Here is a 26,919-nt window from a genome sequence, read left to right on the forward strand (position 1 = left end):
AGAGGGTCAAAGAGTCACAGAAAAATTATGGTGACTAGCAAATCAAGAGTGCACAATTAATCCATATAGTGCTGATGTAACTTTGCATAAAATATGTTAAGGTTTATGGCTTGTGCTTTCTCTGTTAGTGATATTGGGCTTGTAAGTTTGATGTCATGTAACAGGGCAGCTGCCCTGTACTGGCCCCTTAAGAGCCAAACCCCAGCCTGGAGCAGGCCCGGGGAGTTCAGCCCAGCTGGGCAGTGTTGGCCAATTAAGGCCCAGCTGGGGGCTATAAAAGGGAAGGGCTGGTTCAGCCAAGGCAGTGTGAGCCTGGCTGCTGAGGGAGTAGGACGCTCTCTGGAGCTAGGGCAGGGCTAGAGAGCAGGCTGGGCCAGGATGCTTAGACAGACAGACAGACAGACAGACAGACAGCGGCAAGGCTGTGAGCCTGGCTGCTGAGGGAGTAGGACGTTCTCTGGAACTAGGGCAGGGCTAGAGAGTCAGGCTGGGCCAGGGCGCTTGGACAGCCGACCGGCCAGCCTGCCAGGCCTGCGGCAAGGCCTGCTGGAGAGACACCAAACCCCCGGAAGGGGGGCTCAGAGCGAGTGACTTGGGCACTGCCGGAGGGCAGTGTGGCGAAGAGAGCAACACGACTGGAAGATTCCAGAGGGGAAACGCCACGTGATCGGAGGCCTGTGTGGGCGGAATGGACTGATTCCGGGGACAGACGACGGACCCCCGCTACGGTGGTGAGTGACCCCCTCACAGTCATTATTTGAATATCATATATATTACCCATAGACCTTATTAGTTTACAGAGTATGAGCCACTTTAAGACTATTATTGATTTAAAGTCAAACTAAAAATAAAGGGCATTAGGGCACACTTCCTAACATATGTTCATTGTTTCTTTGTGTCCCTATGACATAATTTCACTCATTTATAAATATAATATATATTCTAGATTCAAGTTAATTCTCTATTTACATTTTTCTTGAGGGTTTTACTTGTTTGTTTCTTCAAAATCCATTTTGAGAGTTTGCCACAGAGGGATGTGTCATTTTGTATTGCAAATAGCAATTCCAGAAAACCCTGATTCTCAGAGAACCGTAGGAATGTAATGCTAGAAGGGACCCTGGGAAGTGATCTAGTCCATATCTCCATGCTGAGACAAGGCCAAAATACCTATGCCTCCCCTGACAAACATTTGTCTAACCTGTTCTTAAAACCTCCAAATATGGGAACTCCACAACCTCATTTGGAAGCCTATTTCTATACTTAACTATGAATAAATTAGAATTTTTTCCCCAATACCTAACCAAAATCTCCCTTGCTTCAGATGAAGCCAATTACTTCTTGTCCTGCCTTCAGGGAACATGGAGAACAATTGATCACTGTCCTCTTTAAAGTAGTCCTTAACATATTTGAAGACTGGTTTTGGGTTCCCCCATTGCTTAGTCTTCTTTTCTCAAAACTAAATATGCCTCCTCCCCTTTCAAACCTTTCCTCATAGGTCAGATTTTCTAAATCTTTTATAATTTCTGTTGCTTGCTTCTGAGTCTCTGCACAATTTTTTCCCCCCTTCTTTCTTGAAATGTGCACGTACAGTTGTCTTGTCTTTTTGAACTTTAATCATGTCCTTCAAAGAACTTGCAAACACTGCCATCTCTCCACTCTGTTATCCAAGTCCATTAATGAAAATATTGATTAGTACCAGACCCAGCAAAAACCCATGCAGAATACCACAAAAAACTCTCTTCCAGTCTGATAGAGAACCACTGATAATAACTATTCTTTGAGTATGGTCTTTTAGCTGGTTGTATACCCACTGTATAGTAATGTAATCTAGACCACATTTCTCTGGCCTGCTTATGAGAATATTACCAGGGATTGTGTCAAACTATGTTCCTTGTTAAACAGGCTCTTTTTTTAAAGTGAAATCTCCTCCAAATCTGTGAAGTGAAATGAGGAGTATTTTGGGGACAGTCAAAATAAGCAATGTGACACTTTTTTTTTTTTTTTTTTTTAAAAAAAAAGAAAAAGTAATTGGTCAGTAGGGTTAGGCAAAACTCCAGGGTATTGCTTCCTATGGATTTCACAGAATTCCTGTCAAATTGCACCAAAGTTGTAAATGTTTTCAAAGGTGAAATAACATGTTATCTTGGGTTATCTTGGGTAACAGCTATGACTTTTGGGGTTCACCCTGTTCAGGAAGAGGTTTGGTCACTATCTGCTTTGTGACCAAGGATGTCTTTTGTAACTGTTTAGCTGTGGTCCAGAGCTCTGACCCTAGCAACCCAGAAGCCTCACCCTGGCTTTGCCCAAACTGGTTACTTCTTGCAGGCTGACTCTGGGATTCTCCCATCTCTGAATTCTCTTCCTAATAATCCTGCTGCAGAGGCCAGTTTCTCTCTGTCTCTGTCTGTCTCTCTCTCTCTCTCTCTCTCTCTCTCTCTCTCTCTGTCTCTCTGAGAAACTGTTCAGTTCACTGCCTTTACAAAGACAGTAAAACACTCCAACCTGTCATCTTTCTACTAGCACACACTTCATTGAACTTACACAATATTGATGATTTATTATGAAAGCAAAACAAGTTTATTAAGAGAAAAGCAGGGATTAAGTGAAACAAAGAAGAGAAAGATGGAAATGGTTACGAACAAATGAAAGTGAAAGCACTCCTCTAAAGTCTAAAACATAATCGAGCAAGATTCAGTCTTTGTTCAAGGTGGTTTCTCTCACCCATGGCCTCCTTTCCAGCCTTCTAATGGCCTGCCTGGCCAGGATCCATCACACAGTCTGAATCACTTGGATTGGGCATCCGCGGTGACAGGTAAAGATGAGCTCTCTCTCTCTTTCTCATATCCCCAAAGGCATATCTTGGTCTTGCAAGTCAAGAAGGCCTGCTGGGGGTTGAGTCGCCTGTATCTTGTTCAGCTACAGGAGCCATGTTCATACTCTCTCTCAAGTTCACGATGAGACTAGTCTCTGCTGGTTTAACTCAATAGCTTTCGTTACTACTAATATGGAAATTGAGGCAAACCCAGGTTCCTTTTGTGTATGACAAACCTGTGACTACCACCTTTGCCCAAGCTAGACAGTCATATCTTAAGCATGTTCTAGTAACATTGTACAGAGAGAACTGGTAACTTCACACATAGGCTGTGTCTAGACTGCATCCCTTTTCCATAAAAGGGATGCAAATTAGACACATCGCAATTGCAAATGAAGCGGGGATTTAAATCCCCCCTGCTTCATTTGCATAAAAATGGCTACCACTTTTTTCCAGCACGGAACTTTGCCGGAAAGAAGCGCCAGTCTTAGGGTTACACTACCTCATCCTTTTTAATGAGCTAGTTGCTAACCCCATCATCTGGCCACTTTCCTGGCTGTGGTGATGCCGCTCTTTGGTTTAGTAGTGTCCGGATGTTAATTTTAGAGCACTGTTAATGTACATGATGCTTGTTTAGATACTGTTTCCTGGTGGGCACAATAATGCTTAAGTTAGTTTCCCATTTTAGGAACTCTGGCTCCTTCCATGATTGCCAGTTTCCCTGAAATTATTCCAAAAAAAGCCATATTTATGAAACCACTTTTTTTGGCCAAATATAAATCCACCTACATTATTTTACATGTAAGCCTTATTCATAATGGAAACTCTAATATTTAATCTAGGTTTCAAATGCTGCTATATATGCCACCTTAATGCCCCAAAATAGCCCAACAATATTCTTGACTAAGTGTCACCGACATTTTATTGCAGGTCCAATTTTATTGCAGGCCTAATTACTAATGGAAATTTAGTATTAGCATTAAGCTATTGACTAAAGGTCATAATGTATAATTATTATTTCACCTGGGGAGGTAGTAAGCGCTTTTGGAGACCACTTCACTACCTGGACACACATAGTACTCAAAAAATTTCAATCAGTCGATACATCCCTGTTAGCAAAGCGGTAGATCAGATCTATCCAGCTGTACTTCTTGCCTATACTACATTATAGAGGAGAGAATTTAACAAATTCTTCTTGCTAGATTAATAGCTGCATTGTTCAGGCGCTGCCTACAATTTGGTAGTCACAATGCTATTTCAAAGAAACCCAGCAAACCCTTACTTCACTTTTTCTGTCTAGTTTAGCAAGGGGAAAAACAGTTCTTGGCCGTCTGTTAGATCCCATGCAAAATGATATCACTGATTCTACTACACCTTGTACACATACTGCTGACGTGTTTTTTACTTTTCACCAATTTTTCATCATTTTACACTGTACAATGTTTTATGGATCATTGTTTCATGGTGCCAAATTTAGTTGGTATAGGACAAAATCCTTTATTATTGTAAATCTATTTTATAACAGCTATAGCAAAATCTCTCTAGGCTCAAATTATTTTCTCATTATTAGAACAATATTTGGTTTTAAATGTGTATTGAAAAAATCTACTAAAATCACATTTGGGTTAAATAATAGAATCTATCTGAACTTGCTTAACTCTGCTTTCTTACAAGGTAATAAATACAGAGGCTGGAGTCATCAGCTCAGCTATTGTTATTTGTCTAAAACAGGGGGTGAGCAAACTTTTTTGGTCTGAGGGCCACATCTCTGTATAGGAATTGTGTGTGTGTGTGGGTGGGGGGGGGGGGGTATAACTACTTACAAAATGAGGGGTTGGAATTCAGGAAGGGGTGAGGGCTCTGGGATGTGGCCAGAAATGAAAAATTCAAGATGAGAGGATGCTCCGGGCTGGTACTTGAAGGGTAGGAGGGGGCTGGAACAGGGGATTGGGGCACGTGGGAGGGGGGATGAGGGCACTGGCTGGGGGTGCAGGCTGTGTGGTGAGGCTGGGGATGAGATGTTTGGTGAGCAGGAGGGTGCTCTGGGCTGAGGTGGATGGGTTTTGGGGGGGGGGGCAGGACTGGGGCAGCGGGTTGGTGTGCCAGGGAGGTAAGGGTCTGGCTGGAGTGCAGACTCTGGGGTGGGGCTGCGGATGAGGGGTTTGGGAGGCAAGAGAGTGTGCCAGACTGGGACTGAAGGATTTGGAGGGTGGGAGGATGATCGAGAGTAGAGAAGGGGTTTGGCATGCGAGGGGCCTCAGGGATGTAGAATCTGGGTAGCGCTTACCTGAAATGGCTCCTGAAAGCAGCAGCCCATGCCCCCTGGGGCTCTGCGACCCACCTCTTCTGCAGACAGCACCCCTGCAACTCTTATTGGCTGTGATTCCTCGCCAATGGGAGCTGTAGGGTGGGAGCTGGGGGCAGAAGTCTTGTGTGGAACCCCCATCCACAAAAGCATGTGCGGAGGTGCAATGGGCCCATAGTTGCCCCACTCCTGATGGGAAAGGTCCCCAAGTTCAGTGTCCCTATGCTTTACAGTAGGAAATCCCTGTCTTAAGAATGAAAATACTAAGTCCTTTTGTGTGCTAATGTTTGCCATTCCTCTATAGGTTTCAACCCCCTCCCTTTTAGGCGTGCACATGGCTACAATGGAGAAAGGGACGATCCCTTTGTGAAAAATGCTGTACAGCCCTCTCGCATTATACCATTTTGCTACTGAGAGGGTATGGAATTTCAAACTGTTTCATTTTCAGCAACATCTATACTGCAGCCCACACATTTCTTACTATGCATGTGCACATTATTTAACATGAAGACACTCAGCAATGACTGACATCTGATCTAAAAGTAACAGGCTTTTAAAAAAAAAATTCACAAGCAATCTTGAAAAAAATACTTTATAAACATGAATTTTCTTGGTGTGTGTATGTGAAAATTGTGTTTTTCTTAAGTAGCTCTTGATTTGATTATTGCTCAAGAAGGAATTCTTTGCCATTCTTCAGATGAAACTCAAAACACGAATTATAGAAGAAGAGAACAAGAAAAACGAAGCTTTTGCCTGCCAGAATTGTGTGGTGGGTGAATATATTTACTTTTTCTTTGCTTCCTATTCATACATCTCTTTTCATTCTCCCTTTTCTCCACATCTACTAGTGTTATTCTTCTACCTTCAGTGCTGTAGTTTATAATATAAAGAAGAGCTTACGGTTATGTCATGAAAAGTGTGTGCAGGATTTGGGGAAAATCTAGTCACTGGTTTCAGTAATCTAGGTTCCTGTATAGTTTGGCAGCCAGCTGAAGTCATGCTTTCAGACTCTCTAAGTCTGAATATCTTTGTTTTTCCTCATTCTTCAGGATGGCTGGCATTTTGATATAATTGACGTAATTCTCCCTGGTCCATAGTCTGGGAGGGCAATGATGATGTTGATGTGGCAATATTTCTTTCTGTTGAAAGACAGAGAATGTTGCTGTAAAGACCAAGGGAGGGAGGGTGTCTTGAATCTCAAAATCTGATATTACAAGGACTGGTGATGAGTGCTTATTGGACAGCTGCAATCTTTAGTGATGGCTAGTAGAGCTAGTTGGTGACCGTTTATGGAGGTGGGACGTTAGGTTTGGAGTTGTTTGCTATGTAGAACCAAAACTCTTAATTCTACACAGGTTGCCACAGACTGCAATAGCTTCACCGTGGGGAGAAAATAAAGACTTTCTGATGGCGACATGCCAATGAAAACTGGAAAAAATGAGACCGAAAAATGAAAATTGAGAGCTGTTTAAGAAAAGTTTACGAGGTGGCCCCAAAGCCATAACACATTTCCTGTGTGACAGTGTACAAGACAATCTTTGTGCTTTGGTTTCTCCCCTGCCTCACTGTAGTATGGAATCCCTAATGACCCCTTCCCTCACGGGCATTCTGAGGATAGAAGTACTATCTGTTGTGAAGTGCCAAGATGGGACAGTGATGAGCACAGTGGAAATCTTCTAAGTAAATAAGAGGAATTGTTGTTAGGGATTACGTTAAGCTTGATGGGAGGATTGGTCTTCTCACAGAACATGCCCAGAGGTAATGTCTGCATCGTTACTGAGGGCGTGTGTACCAGTGAAGGATGCACTCTAGTTCTGTTTGAGCTGCTGTACTAAAAATAACAGTGCAGCAGAGGGCACCACAGGTGGAAGCTCAGGCTAGCCACTGAGAGCTAACCCACTTGGACCCCCTTGATACTCATTGAGTGGCTAACCTGAGCCACTACACCTGCTACCCTTGACTATGTTGTGGTTTTTAGTGTATTAGTTGGAGTGTGTCTATCTACTGCTGGGCTAAGCACCCTGCTGGCTGCAGTGTAGACATACCCAGAGAGAGAGAGAGAGAGAAACAGAATTGAGAAATAAGTATGTAGCACAGTGGGGTCCTGAGTCATTATAAGGGCTCCTGATCCAATACCCTCGGGACCTGACTGGTCCTGAATGCAGGATTTTTGTGGACCAGGGGAGGTCATTTCTGGCCCTCCTGCAACCTGGCCAACCAGTCTCCTGGCCAACTCTCCCTCCCCGTCCCCCGCTGCTGGCCCCACCATGCTGACTCTGCTTGGCAGCCGCTGCCGCCGTGACTGCTGTGGCTCCTGGCCGCACTGGACCACTGCTTCCACTGTTTCTACAGCAGCCCCTAGCCCCACCAGGCAGCCCCGCACCAGGTCTCTCAGCCCTGCTGTGCTGCATGCTGGGTGGCCCTGCCACTGCTGGCCCCACAGGACTGCCTACTGCTGGCTTTCAACTGGGACTCTCTGGTCCTACAACATCCATGCCAAACCACGGATGTTGTCAGACCAGAGAGTCCCGGTTTAGAGAACTTCAACCTATAGTAATGTAGATAGTCCAAATGAATTCAGATCTTGAACTAGTTTAAAAACATTTTTATTAAGATTTCAGGCTTTGCTGTGCATGCCTTGGTTTTTGAGTATTTATATGACTGCTTCCCTGGTATTTAAATATTGAGTTTCCATTTACACTCAAGAATGTGTTGCTTCTTTATTAAATACACACTCTGCAGTCTTAGCACACTGCCTCCAAGTAGCAATTTTGCATTCATGTATACTTTATCCCTCTGAAACGGTTAGGCCCCTTGCTATTCAGAAGTACAATGTCAGTCTATATATGGCCAGAGACAAGGAGAAATAGTGGTTTTTTAATACATTAATTAATATTTTAAAATTCATTAAAGTAGTAAACTTTAAAGTAGTACATTAAACATGCTTTTGTATTAATTGTAAGTCATTAGGAACAATAAACCTATGTATGATATCAAAATTGATTAATTATACATAATTTCTATGAAGATTTGCCAAACTGATATGCTGAGCATTGTAAGTCCGATTCCCTTTTTTTCTCACGTGAAATGATTCAGCTTATAATATTTTTCTCCAAAATTTGTTGCAGTGGTGCATTGATAGTTATTAGTTAACTGACAATAACTAGCTATTATAATGGTTAATGCGTATTTAGAACATTTACATGTGTGTGGGACAGCTAATTTGAAGTTATGACAAATGCAGTATTTTGTTTTTATATACTACAGGTCTTTGGCTTTCAGAATGTGAAATAATTGACAAGAATAATCATAGTCAGGGACATTAGGTCAACAAGTTTGTCTCTCTCTTTAATAACAATGATGCGTTACTTGGTGAGCCAATGGCTAAATTCAAGCTTACTCATGTTAAAAGAAGCAGAAGAGTAAAGAAGAATGACTAAACAGTAGTTAGTGAAACATCAACAAGAATGAACATAGTTTTCACCTGGATGAGACTAAAATAATCTGTTGTTGACAGCTTGTCTCTCACACTTCAGAATTAATAGGGAAATCAAGATAATTTTTCTGTGCCTTGTGAAGAGTTGTATTTATGTATTTTTTAAAAAATTATTCAAGTCAATTAAAATGCTGGGCCCTGGCCACACATGTAGCCGATTAAGCAATAGTGCCAAGCAAACAGATGTCTACAGGGTAAACTCCCTCAGCTATGGTCATTGCTCATGTCACACTCCTTCTCGCCGGTAAAGCCTGGTGTATATCTATGAACCTTGCACCTCCACCTATTTGGGATAAGATATTGATCTAAGGTTCTGGCCTTCAAGGTCTTTTGGACCAACAGGGGGAGCAAATGTGAGAATTGAGGAATTCCATATTTTAAATCTAAGGTCTGCCTAGAAGGAACATCTCACATGCTTTTCCTTTTTTTTGGACACGGTTGCCTTTTTTTTCAACATATTTAAAAAGTCAAAAAAAAATTCATTGATATTTTGACTAAGGAAAAAAGCATGAAGGGAAATGTTGCCAAAATTTTCTGAAAACTCCTCCCCCATCTCATTTTTCAAACTCATTGTAGTAATCCAGTCTGATGGGGATGGATGCATGGATGGTTGGATGGATAATTCCACATGTGAAATGGAAGGTTAAAACCCCACAGACAGATCCTAGCAGCTCTGGTTGACATTGCTTCCTGGGCATTTAAAAGTATGGCTGGTCACACAGTGTGGCTAACTCAGGTTCCCTGTCTACCATGGCTCCTAGAAGCAATGGCATATCCCCGCTCTAGCTCCTAAATGTAGCAGTAGCCAGAGGGCTCTATTTCAGAGTCACTACAGTACGATCACCCACTTAGGCCACGTCTCCACTTACTGAATGATCGATGCTCTGGCGATTGATATTTCTGGATTCAATTTAATGGGTCCAGTAAAGTCTCGCTCACTTGAATGCTGAGGGTGTTTCCTTCCGTGCCACTACCCCTTGCTGTCATGAGGAGGAAAAGAAGTCATTGGGAGTGTTTCTCTCATCGACTTCCTGCTGTGGAGATGGTGCCAAACTCCCACGTATGTTATTTACGTAGCTGAAGTTATTTACGTAGCTGAAGTTGACCTTCCCCCTGTAGTATAAACCTGGCCTTAGGGCCTTTGGCATCTCCCATAATTTTTGTAGCATCTCCCAATACTGCAGTAGCATTAGGTCAGAGTTACATGAGAGAGAGCTCTCGTCAAAGTCCCCTGAAGCCAATAGAAAGACTTACTGATGGACTGCATTGGATCAGAGATGGGATGTTAAAATGCTGGATCTACAAGTGCCATGCTAGGGAGTTTGTAGAATACTAGGAGATTTTAGCAAATGTAGAGTAGGCCCATGAGAGGCTGTGAGTTCTGAATGGGAAGCATTCCAGTTTTGTATAAACTGTTTTAGTTCTTTATCCATGTTGGCTGGGCTGTCATATACTTCTAAGACAGGAATACTTGTGAGAGGTTTTTGGCTATGCTGAGGTATCCTTACCTTTGTACTCTTGCTAATCAAACCAAAAATTAATTTGCCTCCTAGTTTTTGTTCTGATACAAATTATAGCAAATTAAAAACTTAGCCTACTAGCGTTGCAGACATAATCACTTACCAGCCTAGTCATGTCTTAGAAATACCTCTGATCTGGTATTACCAGCAAAAATTACTTGTAAACTGAGAGAAAATGTGGCACATCATGTTTCAGACACAATCCTCTTTCATTTTAGGACTTATTCAGATAGGCAGGATGATTAGCTTATGTACATTGGTAAGTAACTTGATTGTACTCATCCACAGGTGAAATCACAATTTTCTTAGTTCTGGCAGATGCTTCATTTAAAAAAAAAAATAGCTTTATGTAATGGAAAGCAGGACTTCAGAAATATCAGTCCAATATTTTAAGGAGTAATTCCTTATTTCTATTGCATGCAAAGAATAGCAGAAGACACATCTATACTCCAGATGTATCGCAGAAAGAAGAAACATTGCTGGGATTGAAACTAGTAAAAGAACATTTTCCATGTTCTGGTTAGACCAGCAATCTGAAAGCACTAGAGTGCCTCAATGATGAATAAACAAACTGAGTTCTTGCTCAAATTCATTTCTCTATATAATACAAAAAAGTTTTTCTGCGGGACGACAGAGTGATGTCATCATGTCACTTTGCGTCCTGCCTGCCTCCTCCTCTCCCCCTTCCCCTAGCTTGAGCCCGACCTCACTGCTCCCCCTCGCCACTTGGAATTGCTATTTCAAATCAAGCTTCTACTCCCTTTCCTCCACGCCCACCCCACAGAGCTTTCAATGCCAAGAAACATGGCTTAGTAGCCAGCAGACCCCATGTCATGACCATGAGAGATGGGCAGCAGCCTGGGGACTAAGGGGTTAACTGTACCTAGCCAGATATCTGCTTAGCCAATTGATATGTAGGTAAGAATTTCAAACTGGGACAAAGGAATTTTTGTTTTTTTCCCTCCTTTGTCCCTGGTCAGTTTCTTCCCAGCTACTGAGGGGGACAGAGTATGTCTCCCTCCAAGAAAAAACTCTTCACTATCTATAAATAGGGTAAAGTTTAGATAAATCTATTAGGTTTTATTTGTTTTATGGTTTGAGAATGGGAATCTGATATCTGTGCATTTAAAAATGAGGTTTCCTCTACTTTGTAACTAAATTTTGGCCCATGGTGAAATCTCTCTGAGTATATTAATTGGTTGCTTTTCCATCTAGTCATTGTCCTTGCAACAGGAATATTGTGGTGATAATAAAAGTTGTTTCTCTTTTCTTTTTATTAACGTGGTATTGGTTAATTTTTGCGTCCTGGTTTTACTTTTGGGGTTGAGATTTCCAAGTGATCTCTCCCTGGTTTCTTTATTATTACTTGGGTGGTGGCACCAGATTTTTTATCCCCAAAATCTAGGATTTTAAGATTTTTTGGGGGAAGCTTTATACCAAAGCCTGGAAAGATAAGGTTTTGGGGTACTTTTGCAGGCCCCCACTTCTACATTTATCATGCCAGAGTGGGAAAGAAGCCTTGACACCCCACATGGCAGCCGTGACAGCCCAGGGCAAGGAGGGGTAGGGTTGCAGTGCTCAGGATGGCAGCCTGGGGACAGGAGCTAGGAGTAGGGCTCCCAGCCAGGTTTATGTGCCAGCAGCGGGCTCTTGGGGGCTCCCCTGCCACCGGGCTCTTGGGGTCCCAGAGCATGGTGACCGACTGCCTGGAATCTGGCTGCCCCTGTGGAGACTCATCCTCCCCCCAGCAGCTGCACTTACTGCGGCTGCCAGAGCACCCCGAGCTGCCCAGGGGAGCTGCTGCACTGATCTGTCTGCTCCTTCCCTTCTTCTCTGGGTGGACGAACAGCCCCGGGCTCTGTGGGCAGGGCTGGGGCAGTGAGCGGTGCAGGCGGGACCGCAAGGGGAGAGGTAGGGACTGCAGCCCCCCGTGATGCTGCTTTCCCCACCTCAGCAGGCTGCAGTGCTACCTGCTCCTCACTAAACCCCATGCGGGGTGGGCAGGCACCCCTGCTCTTCCCCAGCCTCTGGGGTTAGAGCCGGGCCTGGCATGCACCGCAGCTGGGAGAAGGCGGGGAGTTAGGGTTTTGGGGGGAGAAAAAGGGCCCAGGCTGGTGGGGGAGAGAGGGAGAAGGGTCTCAGGCTGGCACAGCTGCTGCCCAGCCTTCCCCAAGGAGGAGAGACAGCTGGGAGGAGAGCCAGGGTTGCCTTAGGGAGTGCAGTGAGCAGGGGGCACAGCCTAGTTTTTAAAAAAAAATATTTTCAAGAAACAAGGGAGATCAAAATGAAGCTGGTGCTTCTCTTGGTCACAAATATTTCTTTTTCCCCCATTAGAAAATCCAGCGCTTTTTCTTCTTATGGTCTTCTGTCATTTGAGCATTAGCTCACAGAGAATTGGTTATGAAGTCTTGAATAGTGCGATTCATGATACACAACCTAAACTCTGATGGTGGAAAAGGTAGTGATAAGGTTGCCAACAGTCAATCACAGTTTACAAAACACTTTTTCCTATTTAGATTGTGTTCTGCAACATTCCGCTCTTCCCTTTTAAAATACCATATAAAGGTCCCTTGTTTATGTACCACTGATACAATTTTTTTTTTTCAATGAGAAAAACAAAAGAAGGCACCAGTGCTTTGAATAGAGGGTTCCTGATTGATAAGCCAGTTGCAGCCAAACCTGCTCTTGCTAATTGTCTTTCAAATGCCCTCATTAATCAAACAGAGGAGTAACTCTGACGGGAAGGCTGTCACTGTTTTCATGATTTCCTACCACTCACCTCACAGTGTGAAGCCTGGCTGCATACCCAAATCATGGCCTTTAAAGCCCTTCTAATGCCTGTTCACTGCAGAGCACACCTGGCTTTGCTGGGATGGGGGTCTGCCCAACTCTGAGGCATGATCTGTCCCTAGAGGCCAATTTAGCAGTTATTTAATGATTCATAGCTTGATGTCTGGAAACGAGTGCTCCACATGATAACATACATAAACAAATTTAATTAGTTTCCCCTTTTTTTGCATAAGTAGTCACTAGTGTATTAAGACTGCAAACAAACCAGGTAGGCTGCCTGAAAAGTCATTGAAGCTAGTTAACAGTGAATCTTTAAAACAATACTGTGGTGATTTCTTTCATCTGCTGATGGTCATTGATGTTTGTGTGGTCACCTCCTGAAATTGCATGGTCATTTTATTAAAAAAGCGTGATGTAGATAGCACCATTTTCTTCTATTGAACTATCTCTTTGTAGAAGTACATAGTAATAGGAAAATCTGCAAGCACAGAACAATACTACACTTCTGATTCCATATGACCATGCAAAACACTGCAGAATATAGAGCTGTCCTGATTTAAAATAAAAACCAACAAAATCCAGAAGATTTTAAATTATTTCTTTTTATCTACAGTGTACACTGTATAATATTTATTTTAATGGATATGAACATATAAGACTGTGTGGAGGAAGGGGGCTTTGTGTTTTTGTCAAATAGTTGTGAATATTAATTGTAATAACATTATTTGTAGTTATTCGTGTTAAGTGTGGGGTAATGGCATTCATGCTTTACAGTATAAACTGAAGGCTGAAAAAAGGAGGAATTTTGACCTTCATCAGCTGCATTGCATGATTAACTGAGTGAATTATGCTTTGTTTTCTTCCTTCCTCAGAAGTATTGCACACAATCTGTGGAGGCAGGATCCTGGACTTGATAGACCAGTGGTCTGATCTGCTATGGCATATTGTATTTATTTTAGAAGATATTTTATATAGATCATCATGTTTGGGAAGCTGTTGACTTTTTTATTACTAGTATTTGTGTAATATCTAGAGTTACCAGCCGTGATGGTGGCCTTATTTGTACTAAGCACTGTAATGAAACCTTTGGCTCAGCCTTTAGAAGCTGAATAGATACAGACAAAAGATTGGGGAGGAGGGTGGGAAACGGAGTCACAGAGAATTGAAGTCACTTGCTCTAGGTTACCTAGTAGGTGAGAGGTAGAACCAGGAATAGAACTCAGATCTCCAATCTAGTGCCTTGTCCACTGAATCATTGAATAGAGGGGTGTGAAATAGATGAACAGCTTTTGCAAAAGTCAGTGTCACATTTTGTATAAGTTAATTTCATGTGAAATTAGGATTTTTGTGAAATGTTGTGGGGCTCCAAATTATTCAAAGTGAAGCACAAGGCATACGGACATTAAAAATATCTTTGTCATGAACATTTACACTTGCTAATTTAGAAATAAGGCTTCCCGGTGAGGCAGAATCTGTAATTTCTACATTTAGGAAGTGTGTCTAACATAATACCGTGTACAAGGTGCGATCCAAACTTTCCAGTTGATCATAAAAAGCTTAGTGAGAGACCCATCTAAAGCTTGGACAGCCATAAAACCAGTGTGTTAGAAAAGAGTCAGTCATTTAAATAATCAAGGTAAACAGGACACAGGATCCTAGGAAAATGAGAGACGTATAAAAGGACATGGTTATATTGACAAAGCAAAGATAAATTGGCCTCGGTCTGAAAGAGATGGAGAACTGCCTTGATATCAACCAGGGATCCGCCAGATGGAGGCAGCATCTCTGTACAGCTTACTTTTGCTTTCTCCGTTCATCCAGTTTCAAGGGGAATTCCCTGGTGGATGGCCAGTAAGTATTTTTTCCTCCTTCTCTCCCAACCCAGTTCCTGTTTCAAGCCTAATGTGAATATGGGTATCTGATTCAAAGTACTGAATAAAACAGATTTCTCTAGCCACTGGAAGACATTTTGCAAAACATTTTGATTTATGTATAACAAAACTAATGCACACCTGTGGAGTGTTCGCTTTTACACAATTTCATCTCATCGAATCTGAAACCATGGAGCCTGCCTCTGATGATGATCATTCAAATGTGCTCTGTGTTGGCTAACATATGTCAATGAGATTTTGAAGAGAAGGAGGTTTAAAGTCTCAAAACATCTCTACTCGTGAAGCCTGGTAAGGGAATTTGTTTATCAGTAAATAAAAAGTCCCAGTTCTCTCACTTCCCCAAATTTAATTCAGATTCCACTGGGGCTGCCATGTCTTTGCTATTTATTGCCTGGAAATGCTTTTTACAAAGATAAACTACCAGAGAAATTCCCTGCAACCTGTTCACTGACCATACTTTATCCAGAGGTAACCAGCAAATTGTAATTTAGAAGAGCACACTGCCACTATAGTTTACTAGCCACTGTAACCAGTGACTCAGGGAAATGAAGGTTTTAAGTTCTCAGAAAATATATTGCAAAATGACCAGAGTTTCAGGTGTCTCTGGTTTAGAGTGCTTCATTTTCTAATAAAAAATCAGGGAAGGTAAATTTCTGGCTAGATCCTGTATCTCTAGGCATACAAAACCTAAGAACTATTCTTATATTCTCAGTTTAAAGTGAATATATTGTTTGTGTGTGATGCTACACTGACACTCTAGAACACGAGTGGGCAATAATTTTTTACTTCAGGAATTTGTGAAGTGGCCCTGGGCTGCTCCGGAAGGGGAGGGGCCTCATGTGGAAGGGGCGGGGCTGGGATGCTTCCCCACCCACAGTCCGTGATTGGTCTGGCAGTGGGGGAGTGTGTGAAGCCTTTGCTTCCCCAGAGGTTCCCCCTAGGCTCTCATGCCCCTGGTGGTGGGAGGAGACTTTGTGCACTCCCACTGGTGCTCCCAGGCCAATCAGGGCTTGGGAGAGGTGAAGCGTGCAAAGTCTCTTCCCACTCTGCCAGGAGCTTGTGGTACTTCTAAGTGCTGCATGCTTCTGGCAGGACAGTGGCAGGGTGGAGGAAACTTCGTGCACTTCCCCCTGCCCCCAGGACTTGATTGGCCTGGGGACGTGGGAGTGGCAGGGCTGGATCAATTGGCTTGGCAGGCCGAATCCAGCCTGCAGAGGTCCTTTTGCCCACTCCTGCTCTAGAAATTGAAATCTGAGTGATGCATCCGTATAAGCCCCCAAAACATATCTCCTAAGCAGAAGTTGACCCATTGCCTATCTTGTCTCTCTAATGCCTACTAACACATTTTATACAACAAGTTAAACATGACTTAGCACCAAGAGTAGTCAGAGACAATTGTGTAAATTAACATGTTTTCCAACATAGTTCCCTTTGTCAATGTTTACAAAACCTGTATTATTCATTTTGGCCCTGCAAATCCTTAGTATCTTTTGTGGTGCTTTTGCCTTTGAGTCCCATTGACTTAACTAGGGCAGTAAATTTGGTAGGACTGGGATTTTAGACTGCAAACTCTCTGAGGTTGAGACCTTGCTGTTCTTAGCACAATTGGGAGTGCTGTATAATGAGCACACCTGAGTTACAGCATTGCCAATGGCTGTTCAGCTACCCCACATTTTTTTTCCTTGGGCAAAATAATGGCTCCACTTAAGTTGATAGGAATTTTATCACCAACTTCAATCTTTTCACAATTTCAATCCATGTCCATTCAGTCCTTTACCTCTCTGCCTACATGGACAGTGTTTTGGGGTGATAGACATCCATCTATATTTTAGCAGTTTGACATTAACTCATTTCACATTGACCTCAATGGGTATTTTTTTCTCCATCTCCATTAATTTATATAATGTAATGTGTTTACATATTCCATATATTGTGGTTAAAATGATCAGAAAGGTATTATTTATTTCTTTAGCTGGATGATACCAACAATGGATTGGGAATTACACAGATGTATAAAAACAAGGATCCTGACCACAAAGAACTTACTGGATGGATTCATAGGAACAAAGGTTCCATATAGGCCACTATTAACCCCCTGAACTATTCGCAGCTTTTAACGTTGTATTATGTTGGCACCTAAGTACCTCTAAATACAAGTGTTGATGTGTCCATTAGAAAACTCAATTTCCAGGCTTTTACATCTTAGTAATAACTTCCGCCCTTCCCTATTCGTGTGTGAAACCTTACATGAAGGTCTCCGCATGAGGGCAGAGGTTTACATCAACTATATTTGAAAACAAATCCTACCTTTTACTTCAGATACAATTTACTGAATCTGTTTTCTTTTTGGTACGTCACAATTCAAACGTAATACAATGTTACACACTGAATGTGCACACTATCAGCCATTATTATAATAGGCTGGGGGTGACTCAAAACTCAGTTTATCTGAAAAGCCTGATTATCTCATTAGTCTATCAGTTTTCCTGAGCGCAGAGAATACACTGGAGCCAGCAGATATTATGTAAGTGAAATTATACAATAAGTGGATGGGATTGAATGAAACTTTCTGATTCATCCTATGAGTGTCTAAAATCAGTCATAACCTAAGGATTCTTTTCTTGGAGTAACAAGTCTGTAGTGAGGTGGAGTGGTGATCCACCAACCCGGATGGGGAGGAACCCCTCCCTGAGCCTTGGTGGATGGAGCTCTGCCCCATACCACCATCCTCCCAGAAGTCAGGGAGGCAGGACAGAAAGTATGAAAGGCAGACCCAGAAGTTAAGTTGGAGCCCAGCTGCTGGAGGGGCCAGACACCTTTCCTGAGATCCCAAGGTGAGAGACAGACATCCAGGAAGACGAGGACTGATCAGGATCGCTGTGATGAAAGACAGACCCCAATCTAGAGGGACTGCTAACCCTGACAGAGGCTCCATTCCCTAACAACCCAGACAATCTGTTTCTGAGCAAGGTATTCCCAGAGGGGGGGTGTTAGGATGTAACTCAGGATTAGCCAACCCTGATCTTCCTGAAACAGTGCCTGTGTGTGAGTTAGCGTGTTGTTTTCAGGATCCCCAGTGAGCCAGTGGCAGACCTGGGCCACGATGCAATGGAGCAGGTGGGCCTGCAATTCCCTCTCCACCACAATGTGTGGGTCACAGTCTCTCCTCACTTACTTAGGCCAAGTCATGGAATCCTAGAACACTAGAACTGGAAGGGACCTCGAGATGTCATCAAGTCCTGTCCCCTGCACTCATGGCAGGACCAAGCATTGTCTAGAACATGCCAGGCAGGTGTTTGTCAAACCTGCTGTTAAATATCTCCAGTGATGGAGATTTCACAACCTCCCTAGGCAATTTATTCCAGTGCTTAAGCACCCTGATTAACGTACAACCTAATCCTTCCTTGCTGCAACTTAAGCCCATTGCTTTTTGTCCTATCATCAGAGTAAGGAGAATATTTTTTCTCTTTCTTGCAACACCCTTTTAGGTATTTGAAAGCTGCTATCATGTCTCCTTTCAGTCTTTTCTTTTCCAAATTAAACAATCTCATAGGTCAGGGTCATGTTTTCTAGACCTTTAGTCTTTTTGTTGCTCTTCTCTTTACAGTCTCTAGTTTCTCCATATCCTTCCTGAAATCTGGTATCCAGAATTGGACACAGTACACCAGTTGAGGCCCAATCAGCGCAGAGAAGAGTGGAAGAATGACTTCTCGTGTCTTGGTCACAACACTTCTGCTAATGTATCCAAGAATTATGGATGCAGATTAAGCAGGTCCACATTGCAAATAAGGCAGGGATTTAAATATCCCACGCCTAATGTGCATAAAAATGGCCACCAAGGTTTGCCGACTCAACACTTTTTCGGCAAAAAGCAGCAGTCTAGAAGGGGATCTGTTGAGAAAGAAAGCCTTTTTCAACAGATCCTTTAAAGCTCCTTGCAGGAGGCATAAGGGATCTGTTGAAAAAGGATTTTTTTTCTCGACAGATCCCCCTCTAGACTGCCGCTTTTTACTGACAAAGTGCTGAGTTGGCAAAACGCGGCGGCCATTTTTATGCACATTAGGCACGGGATATTTAAATCCCTGCCTTATTTGCAATGTCGACCTGCCTAATCTGCATCCCTCTGCAGACAGAGAGATGCAGTCTAGACATACCCTTGCTGTGTGCTCAGAGTTAGGGCCTGGCTTACTGAGTGTTTGCTGGGGGCCTGGACCATATTGATGGAGTGGGCCTTGGCCACAGGGTCATACTCATAGCACTAGTCGCCTGGGATTCCCTGTGTGCTACACCCAGGTGTGCACAGAGGTGGAGTGGTCACTCACAGTCCTGGAGGAAGTGGGGCCACATTCCAACTGGATTACAAGGTTATAATATATTTATTCTTTATCATTGTAGATAATCTCATTTGGAACAGCTCTCCTGATAGAAAATCCTATTAAATACAGCCATTGCAAATAACAGGGAAATATTTAAGGCTATTTAAAGTAAACAACCGAGTAACAGAAAACTGAAAAAGAGCATTCTGCATCTGTGTATTACAGAAATAAAGTTGCTAGTTTGGATCTGGTAACAGATGAGACTATACCAATTGAAAAATGTATATACAGTGAAAGCTTGTCATTAAAGGGGAACCATACAGGGCTGTCATTAATGCAAAATGCTGATGGATCATGGATTAGACTCCATCTGGAGTCTCATTTAGCCCTAAGGTATAGCACATATCAGTGAGTACAGTGATAGTGCTGCATATAGCCCTAATGGATCATCTGTCCAAAACCAATAATACAACTTTCAGTGTATAACAGCTTCTGCTAGGGAAAGGTGCATAGCTAAGAAACATTGTATTACAAAAGGAAGGTATGTAGAACAATCATCTCTCTTTCAATTATATAATCCCACATTTTAGTTGCGTGTTGCTAAACAATTTGTAAAGGCTTAAAGCTAAAAATTGAAATTAAACTTCAGACTGTCCGGAAAAAATAAAACCCCACAATCACAGATGAAAGATGCCTGTTTCATCTGGATTTGTAATAACCAAACTATTCATGCTGAAAGTGCTTCACTTATGGTTTTAGAAAAGAAGTTATAAAGTGAAAGGAGTCAAAGCATTATTGCTGCAGAAGATAGAATTAAACTCCTTTTGGCTTTTAATATTTTTTATAATAGTTCCTCTTAAATTAACTTTGAAGAAATAAAACCATCATCCTGATGAGGAACAGGATTTCACAAACCAGCAAAAAAATATATAGCTAAGGTATGAGTTTGAGACTTTAAATCCCAACGAACTGAAATATAATGCTTTTGCTTTGGAAAAAATAGTCCTGATTTCTTAGCAGCCAACATATGAAAAAATGATCACTATGGGTCAGAGTCTGCCATTCTTACTCACAAATGCTTATCTCTTCAATCCTTGATTAATCTCATTGGGAATGGCATAAATTGATAAAACTGCTAACAAGGTACCAAAGTCTGGCCCTGCATTAACAATATGATCCCATGATGACAGCAATGATTCAACCCCCATGCACTCTTTATTTCAAATAAAAAGTGCCATGCAATTTTCCATGTGAGATCTTAAAAACTGACATCTTCCCTGTTCTGTACATACCTTAAAGACCCCATACAACTTTTTATAAGAGGCAATTCTTCCCAGCCAAAAATGTGTTGTGCCCCAGATGGTTACTACCCTGTTACCTCACAAACATAAGTATTTCAGAAGAAATGAGTGTATGAAGAGGGAGCTTTTCAAAAGCTAGTTAAGCATACAACTTCCATGGAAGGTTGATGGGAATCGAGCACTTAACTTCATTTGTGCCTTTGAAAATCTCTCCCAAAGTTCATAAAGCACATTGGGATTCTTTGAGATAAAAACATTATAGAGATATACTTTACTGTTTTAGTCAGTCACTATTGTATCAGTAGAATCAGTCCTATCAATATGTGGAGGAGGGTAACTGTATTGAATCTTTTTGCAAAGAAGGATGCTCAGGAAGACAAGAGTTTCCCCTAAAAAGGAACTATTATAACCATTCAACTGTCCTGTGATACAATATTTCCGGTCTGTTAGGTCACAGGATTTTTTTCATGCCAAACTAATTCTAATGCAAAACAACTTAAGCAATGAAGAAGAAAAAGGGCTACTCACCACAACTGAAAACTCCCTAAGTGAGGTAGGGAGGAAAAAAAGTCATTCCCTGTGGTATCTACTGCTTCTTGTACCATTGCTGTTCTAAGAGCACACCATGCGTACAATAATTAGAACTTTGTGTCGAGATTGTGCGGGTTCAATGACTTTATATCGGAGATGCTGATTTTGGGTACAAGATGGATCCAGATTTTCTGACGTTCACTGAATGGCTAAAGCAGTGACCTGTTCAGTATGCCTCCCTCCTCCTCTGTGTTTGATTCCTTTTCATATTTTGACAAACTTTAGAAATAGGGCACTGTCTCTGTCCCAGTGCTGTGAAAACACTAAAGCAAGGGCAGCCCGACTTTTACAAACTTACCAAAATACAAGTTGTTTCCTCTCATAGGAACAGTTGGACAAGAATCAGTGAATAAGGTTTTTCGTTTCTTTTAATGTAAAGATTTCTCAGTATTGTTTATTGCACCTGTATATTGCTTGCTATATATGTTCAGAAGAGAACAAACAGCATCTTTTGAACACAGCTTCACACTAAAATTTAACTTTCCATTGATCCACTCTCTGACAAATTACTTGAAATAAATTTCTGAATAGTTTAAACTGTTGTTACCCAACCCAACCTTCTATGGCGTTATTGGTGTATCACTATTGTCATTTACCTTTCTCGAAATGATGTAATTTATGGCATATGCACGTGACTCCAGGCATTACAGAGTATTCGGCTACCAACCAGGCCATTGAAGGATGCACCCCTCGGTCTTCAGCAAAGAATTTTGCCTTGGTAAGAATTCTGAACAGGGCCATTACTGTTCAATAGGGCGTCTGTGCTACAGAGCGTTGGTGGGTATAGGTGTGCCGGTAGAGCCCCTAGTGTCATCAGAAGAAGTTTTTCCCCTGCATAGCTCCACCAACTCCCCAAACAACTTTGGGTAAGCTCAGAGAAGCACTCTTCTCTGGGCATAGCTGTGTCTATTGTGGGGGTTTGGCTGGCAGAGCCATATTGGCTACAGGGTGTGATTCTCTCTCTCTCTCTCCACCCTCCCTCCTCTCCAAGCCAATATAGCTATGCTTGCAAAAACTTTAGTGTAGTCCCGGCCTTAACTACTTCTGATTTAGAGCAGTGGTAAGTGAGAGCAGCATTATTTTCCTCGGTTCTGATTATGCCTATATTCTACATTACGGGACCCCCTGTGAAACTGACAGATGAACATTAGCAGAGAATTTGGTCTGCTTTATTTGATAGCTTTGTAAGCTGATCTAAGAATAATTCTAAAACAGTCAGGTGAATAGCGTCCTTGTAGTAAAATTCTTCTTGGCAAAGTCTCATCTAATGATGTTTGTGTGGAGGCATTATTCCGATAAAAAGTAATGTGAATGAAGCTAAATACCCTATGTTGAAGTGCTAATGAACTGCTTTCTTGTTAATTGTGTACTCATCAGCATTTGTGGTATGGTGAAATGTAGAAATGTGGAAATAGGAACATTCCTTATAACACCATTGGAATATAGTGATAGAAATGTAGCCGTGTTAGTCTGGGGTAGTTGAAGCAAAATGCAGGACAATGTAGCACTTTAAAGACTAACAAGATGGTTTATTAGATGATGAGCTTTCGTGGGCCAGACCCACTTCCTCAGATCAAATAGTGGAAGAAAGTAGTCACAACCATATATACCAAAGGATACAATTTAAAAAAAATGAACAAATATGAAAAGGACAAATCACATTGCAGAACAGAAGGGGGATGCGGGGGGGTGGGAAGGGGGAGGAAGGAAGGTAAGTGTCTGTGAATTGCTGATATTAAAGGTAGGGAGAGTGGGATGTTTGTGAGTTAATGGTATTACAGGTGATAATTGGGGAAACTGTCTTGGTAATGGGTGAGAAAGTTCAAAGACTTGTTAAGTCCTTGTTGGTAAGTGTCGAATTTTAACATGAATGACAGTTCAGAGGATTCCCTTTCAAGTGCAGATGTAAAAGGTCTTTGTAGCAGAATGCAGGTGGCTAAGTCATTATGACTAAGTCATTATGTGGTCATTATGAATAAGGCTGACTATAACCAGGAGGCAACCAGACAACTCTCGAACACCACATTTTACAAACCTCTCCCCTCTGATCCCACCTTGGACTACCAAAAGAAACTACACTGTCTCCTTAAAAGCCTCCCCACAGCTACTCGGGAACAAATCCTCACAGAATCACCTTCTGACCCCCGACCAGGATTGTTCTATCTACTTCCCAAGATCCATAAACCTGGGCACCCCGGACGTCCCATCATCTCTGGTATTGGCACGCTCACTACTGGTCTATCCAGCTATGTAGACACTCTTCTCAAACCCTTCGTAACCAATACCCCCAGCTATCTCCGAGACACTACTGACTTCCTAAGGAAACTACAAAACATCGATAACCTCCCCAATAATACCATCCTTGCCACCATGGATGTAGAAGCTCTATATACCAACATCCCACATGAAGACGGATTACAAGCAATTAGAAACACTATCCCAGAGGACACTACTGCCAACCTGATAGCAGACCTATGTAACTTTGTTCTCACCCACAATTATTTCCGGTTTGAGAACAACTTATACCTCCAGATCAGCGGCACAGCCATGGGTACACGCATGGCCCCACAGTATGCTAACATCTTTATGGCTGACCTAGAACAACGTTTCCTCAACTCCCGTCCCCTTTCACCCCTCCTCTACCTACGGTACATCGATGACATCTTTATGATCTGGACACATGGCCAAGAAACACTGGAGATATTCCACAGAGATTTCAACAACCTACACCCCACCATCAACCTCAGCCTGGACCATTCTACACGAGAGATCCACTTCCTGGACACCAACGTACAAATCAACAATGGAAAATTAGACACCACTCTCTACAGAAAACCCACTGACTCATACAGTTACCTACATGCATCCAGCTCCCATCCAGAACACACCACACGATCCATCGTCTATAGCCAAGCCCTTCGATACAACCGCATCTGCTCTAACCCCACTGACAGAGACCAGAAGCTTCAGGATCTCTACCAAGCATTTATAAATCTCAACTACCCACCCAGAGAAACAAAAAAGCAAATTGAAAGAGCCAGACGAATACCTAGAAACCATCTACTTCAAGACAGACCCAAGAAAACCAACAATAGAACACCACTTGTCATCACCTACAACCCCCAACTTAAACCTGTCCAACACATTATCAATAAACTACAGCCTATATTGGAACAGGATACCATACTCAAAGAGGCTCTGGGAGACAGACCCATAGTCTCCTATAGACAACCACCTAACCTCAAGATGATTCTTACCAACCACCACAGGACATACCACACTAATACCACCCTGGTACCTTCCCTTGCAACAAACCCCGTTGCCAGCTTTGTCCACATATTCATTCTGCTGATACCATTATTGGACCTAACCAAGTGAGTTATAAGATCAAGAACGCATATTCCTGCGCATCCAGAAATATAATCTACGCTATCATGTGCCGAAAGTGTCCGTCTGCTATGTACATTGGACAAACATCTCAGACACTTCGCCAAAGGATTAATGCCCACAAAACAGATATCAGACAAGATCACAAAGAGAAAACAGTTTCTTGCCACTTTAACCAGAAAGGACACTCTCTAAATGACTTAGCCACCTGCATTCTGCTACAAAGACCTTTTACATCTGCACTTGAAAGGGAATCCTCTGAACTGTCATTCATGTTAAAATTCGACACTTACCAACAAGGACTTAACAAGTCTTTGAACTTTCTCACCCATTACCAAGACAGTTTCCCCAATTATCACCTGTAATACCATTAACTCACAAACATCCCACTCTCCCTACCTTTAATATCAGCAATTCACAGACACTTACCTTCCTTCCTCCCCCTTCCCACCCCCCCGCATCCCCCTTCTGTTCTGCAATGTGATTTGTCCTTTTCATATTTGTTCATTTTTTTTAAATTGTATCCTTTGGTATATATGGTTGTGACTACTTTCTTCCACTATTTGATCTGAGGAAGTGGGTCTGGCCCACGAAAGCTCATCATCTAATAAACCATCTTGTTAGTCTTTAAAGTGCTACATTGTCCTGCATTTTGCTTCATTGGAATATAGTGTACCAAAACAACTCAACAGAGAACAGAAAAGCCATTGACTATTTATTTTAAAATTAGGGAATGTCCTTCCTAAATGGAAACAACTGGCAAACTATTTCCATGTGATTGTGATCGTTTTACATCACAGGATATACAACTTTTTTGTCATAAAAACAGAAATTCTGACTATGTAGTGAGTGTGGAAAGGACTTAATGGGCCACTCCCAATCTCAGTGGTCAAGGAAAAACATAAAGTCTGCATGAGATTTGCAGTGAGCTACTGTGAGAACTTTACTCCAAAATCATTATAGCATCAGAATGCTGAAATCAATACAGTATATCAGTGTTGGGATGATAGAACTCTGTAAACCTCATTTTTTCAGGAATAAGGGTTCTTTCAAAAAAGGCTTTGTTTTTTTAAAGAACCCCACCTAGACTGCTTTTTTTTTTCAAAAAAATCTCTTCCGAAAAAGCGATTGGAAGAGATTACACAAATGAAGCGCGAGATTTGTAAATCAGTGCTTCATTTGCATTGTTGATTTCCCACATTTGCATTCCTCTTTCGAAAGAGGAATGTATTCTAGACTCACCCTCTAGGAGATTCATCTATGCATCAGTGACTTTAGTTATGTTAGGTAAACCACAATGCACCTCAACATTCCTTTTGTCTGACAATAAAAAGGATGCCATCCTATATAGAGCCTAGCAAGTGTGCCCTGTAAAAGGAATGACAGAATCAAATAAGAGTCTAACATAACTAACTTACTAGGTGCATTCAGATCTCCCTGAAACAATCTGGTTGGGTTAGCACATATTTGCATTCTCCCTTCACTCTCCCACCATATTTTTGTTTCATTGAAATGAGTCAAATATATTCACAAGTGACCTGTTAAAACAGAACATATTGGAAAGGAGAACTCTGACTGTGCTGATGTGTTGCAATACTTTCCTTCAACATCATTGCCTGCTTTCTATATAAAAAATGACACTGCCTCAGATATTGAAAAATTATTCATTGCATTCCACTGTAATATTAAATGAAGAACTCAATGCCTGGGATGTGATATGCATGCCAGCAAGCAACAGATACACAAAAGTGAAGTAAATTTCCTAGTCACTGATAAGGAAACACCTATCCAATTATCAAATAAGTTCTTAAAATATATTTTTGGCATGTAATGATCACATAACTAAACTTTACCTGACACATCTTATCCCAGTGTTGGTTTGATCTATTGAAAATCTTTACTCCTTGTAGTAATTTTATAGTAGGAAATCTTAATCCTTCTTTATCCATCTATGCTTCTGTCTCAGTACTTGTGCTTACAATTGTTTAGTAAGAAAAGTACAGTAGCTCTGTCCTGGTCATGATACAGATCTTTAAACTGTTCAGACATTGTTTTGAGATGGTTTATGCTCTATTGCCAATTTATGACTTTAATGGTGTCTCTAAAACTTGAGTCTGCAGGATTTTCACTTATTCTTTTGTAACCTTTCTGCCGGGTAGGCTCAGCAGCAACCAGGGCTGGGTTCAATATCTAAGGGTCCATCTCACATAGAACTGGCTTGAGTCCCCACCCAATAACCTGGGAAATTCACACACCCCTGGGCACCTTTGAGAGGCAATGCTTCCCCACTCGCAAGCACAGAGCCTGAGTGTAGGAAAGAAACATTTAATGAAGCAGAGGGAGGAGTCATATGACATTAACTTGGGAAAATACCACAAACAGAGTTCATAGCCTGAACCATGAGCTAAGCCCCTCCCCCCCAGACAAGAAGTCCCAAAGTCGGACACCCCAAAAGCCTCTGTCCCTGGTCAGTGCCGCCCAAAGTCCAAAAGTTCACCTGCAGGGTTTT

At 42.0% G+C, this 26,919-nt stretch overlaps 1 long non-coding RNA gene across 2 annotated transcripts; it reads left to right on the forward strand.

Annotated features, from left to right (window-relative positions):
• The first annotated feature begins 355 nt into the window (after window positions 1-355).
• LOC142829008 (uncharacterized) lies at window positions 356-8,120 on the forward strand. 2 transcript variants are annotated; one of them, XR_012903223.2, is made up of 5 exons: window positions 356-731; window positions 4,487-4,546; window positions 5,422-5,535; window positions 5,815-5,890; window positions 6,473-8,120. It is a non-coding gene; the product is annotated as an uncharacterized LOC142829008 (long non-coding RNA). The 2 variants fall into 2 exon arrangements; XR_016349704.1 differs by having other exon boundaries at window positions 5,815-5,886.
• Window positions 8,121-26,919: the final 18,799 nt, after the last annotated feature.

The sequence above is a fragment of the Pelodiscus sinensis genome, chromosome 5, assembly GCF_052426305.1.
Source record: "Pelodiscus sinensis isolate ZL-2025 chromosome 5, ASM5242630v1, whole genome shotgun sequence".
Classification (NCBI taxonomy): domain Eukaryota; kingdom Metazoa; phylum Chordata; order Testudines; family Trionychidae; genus Pelodiscus; species Pelodiscus sinensis.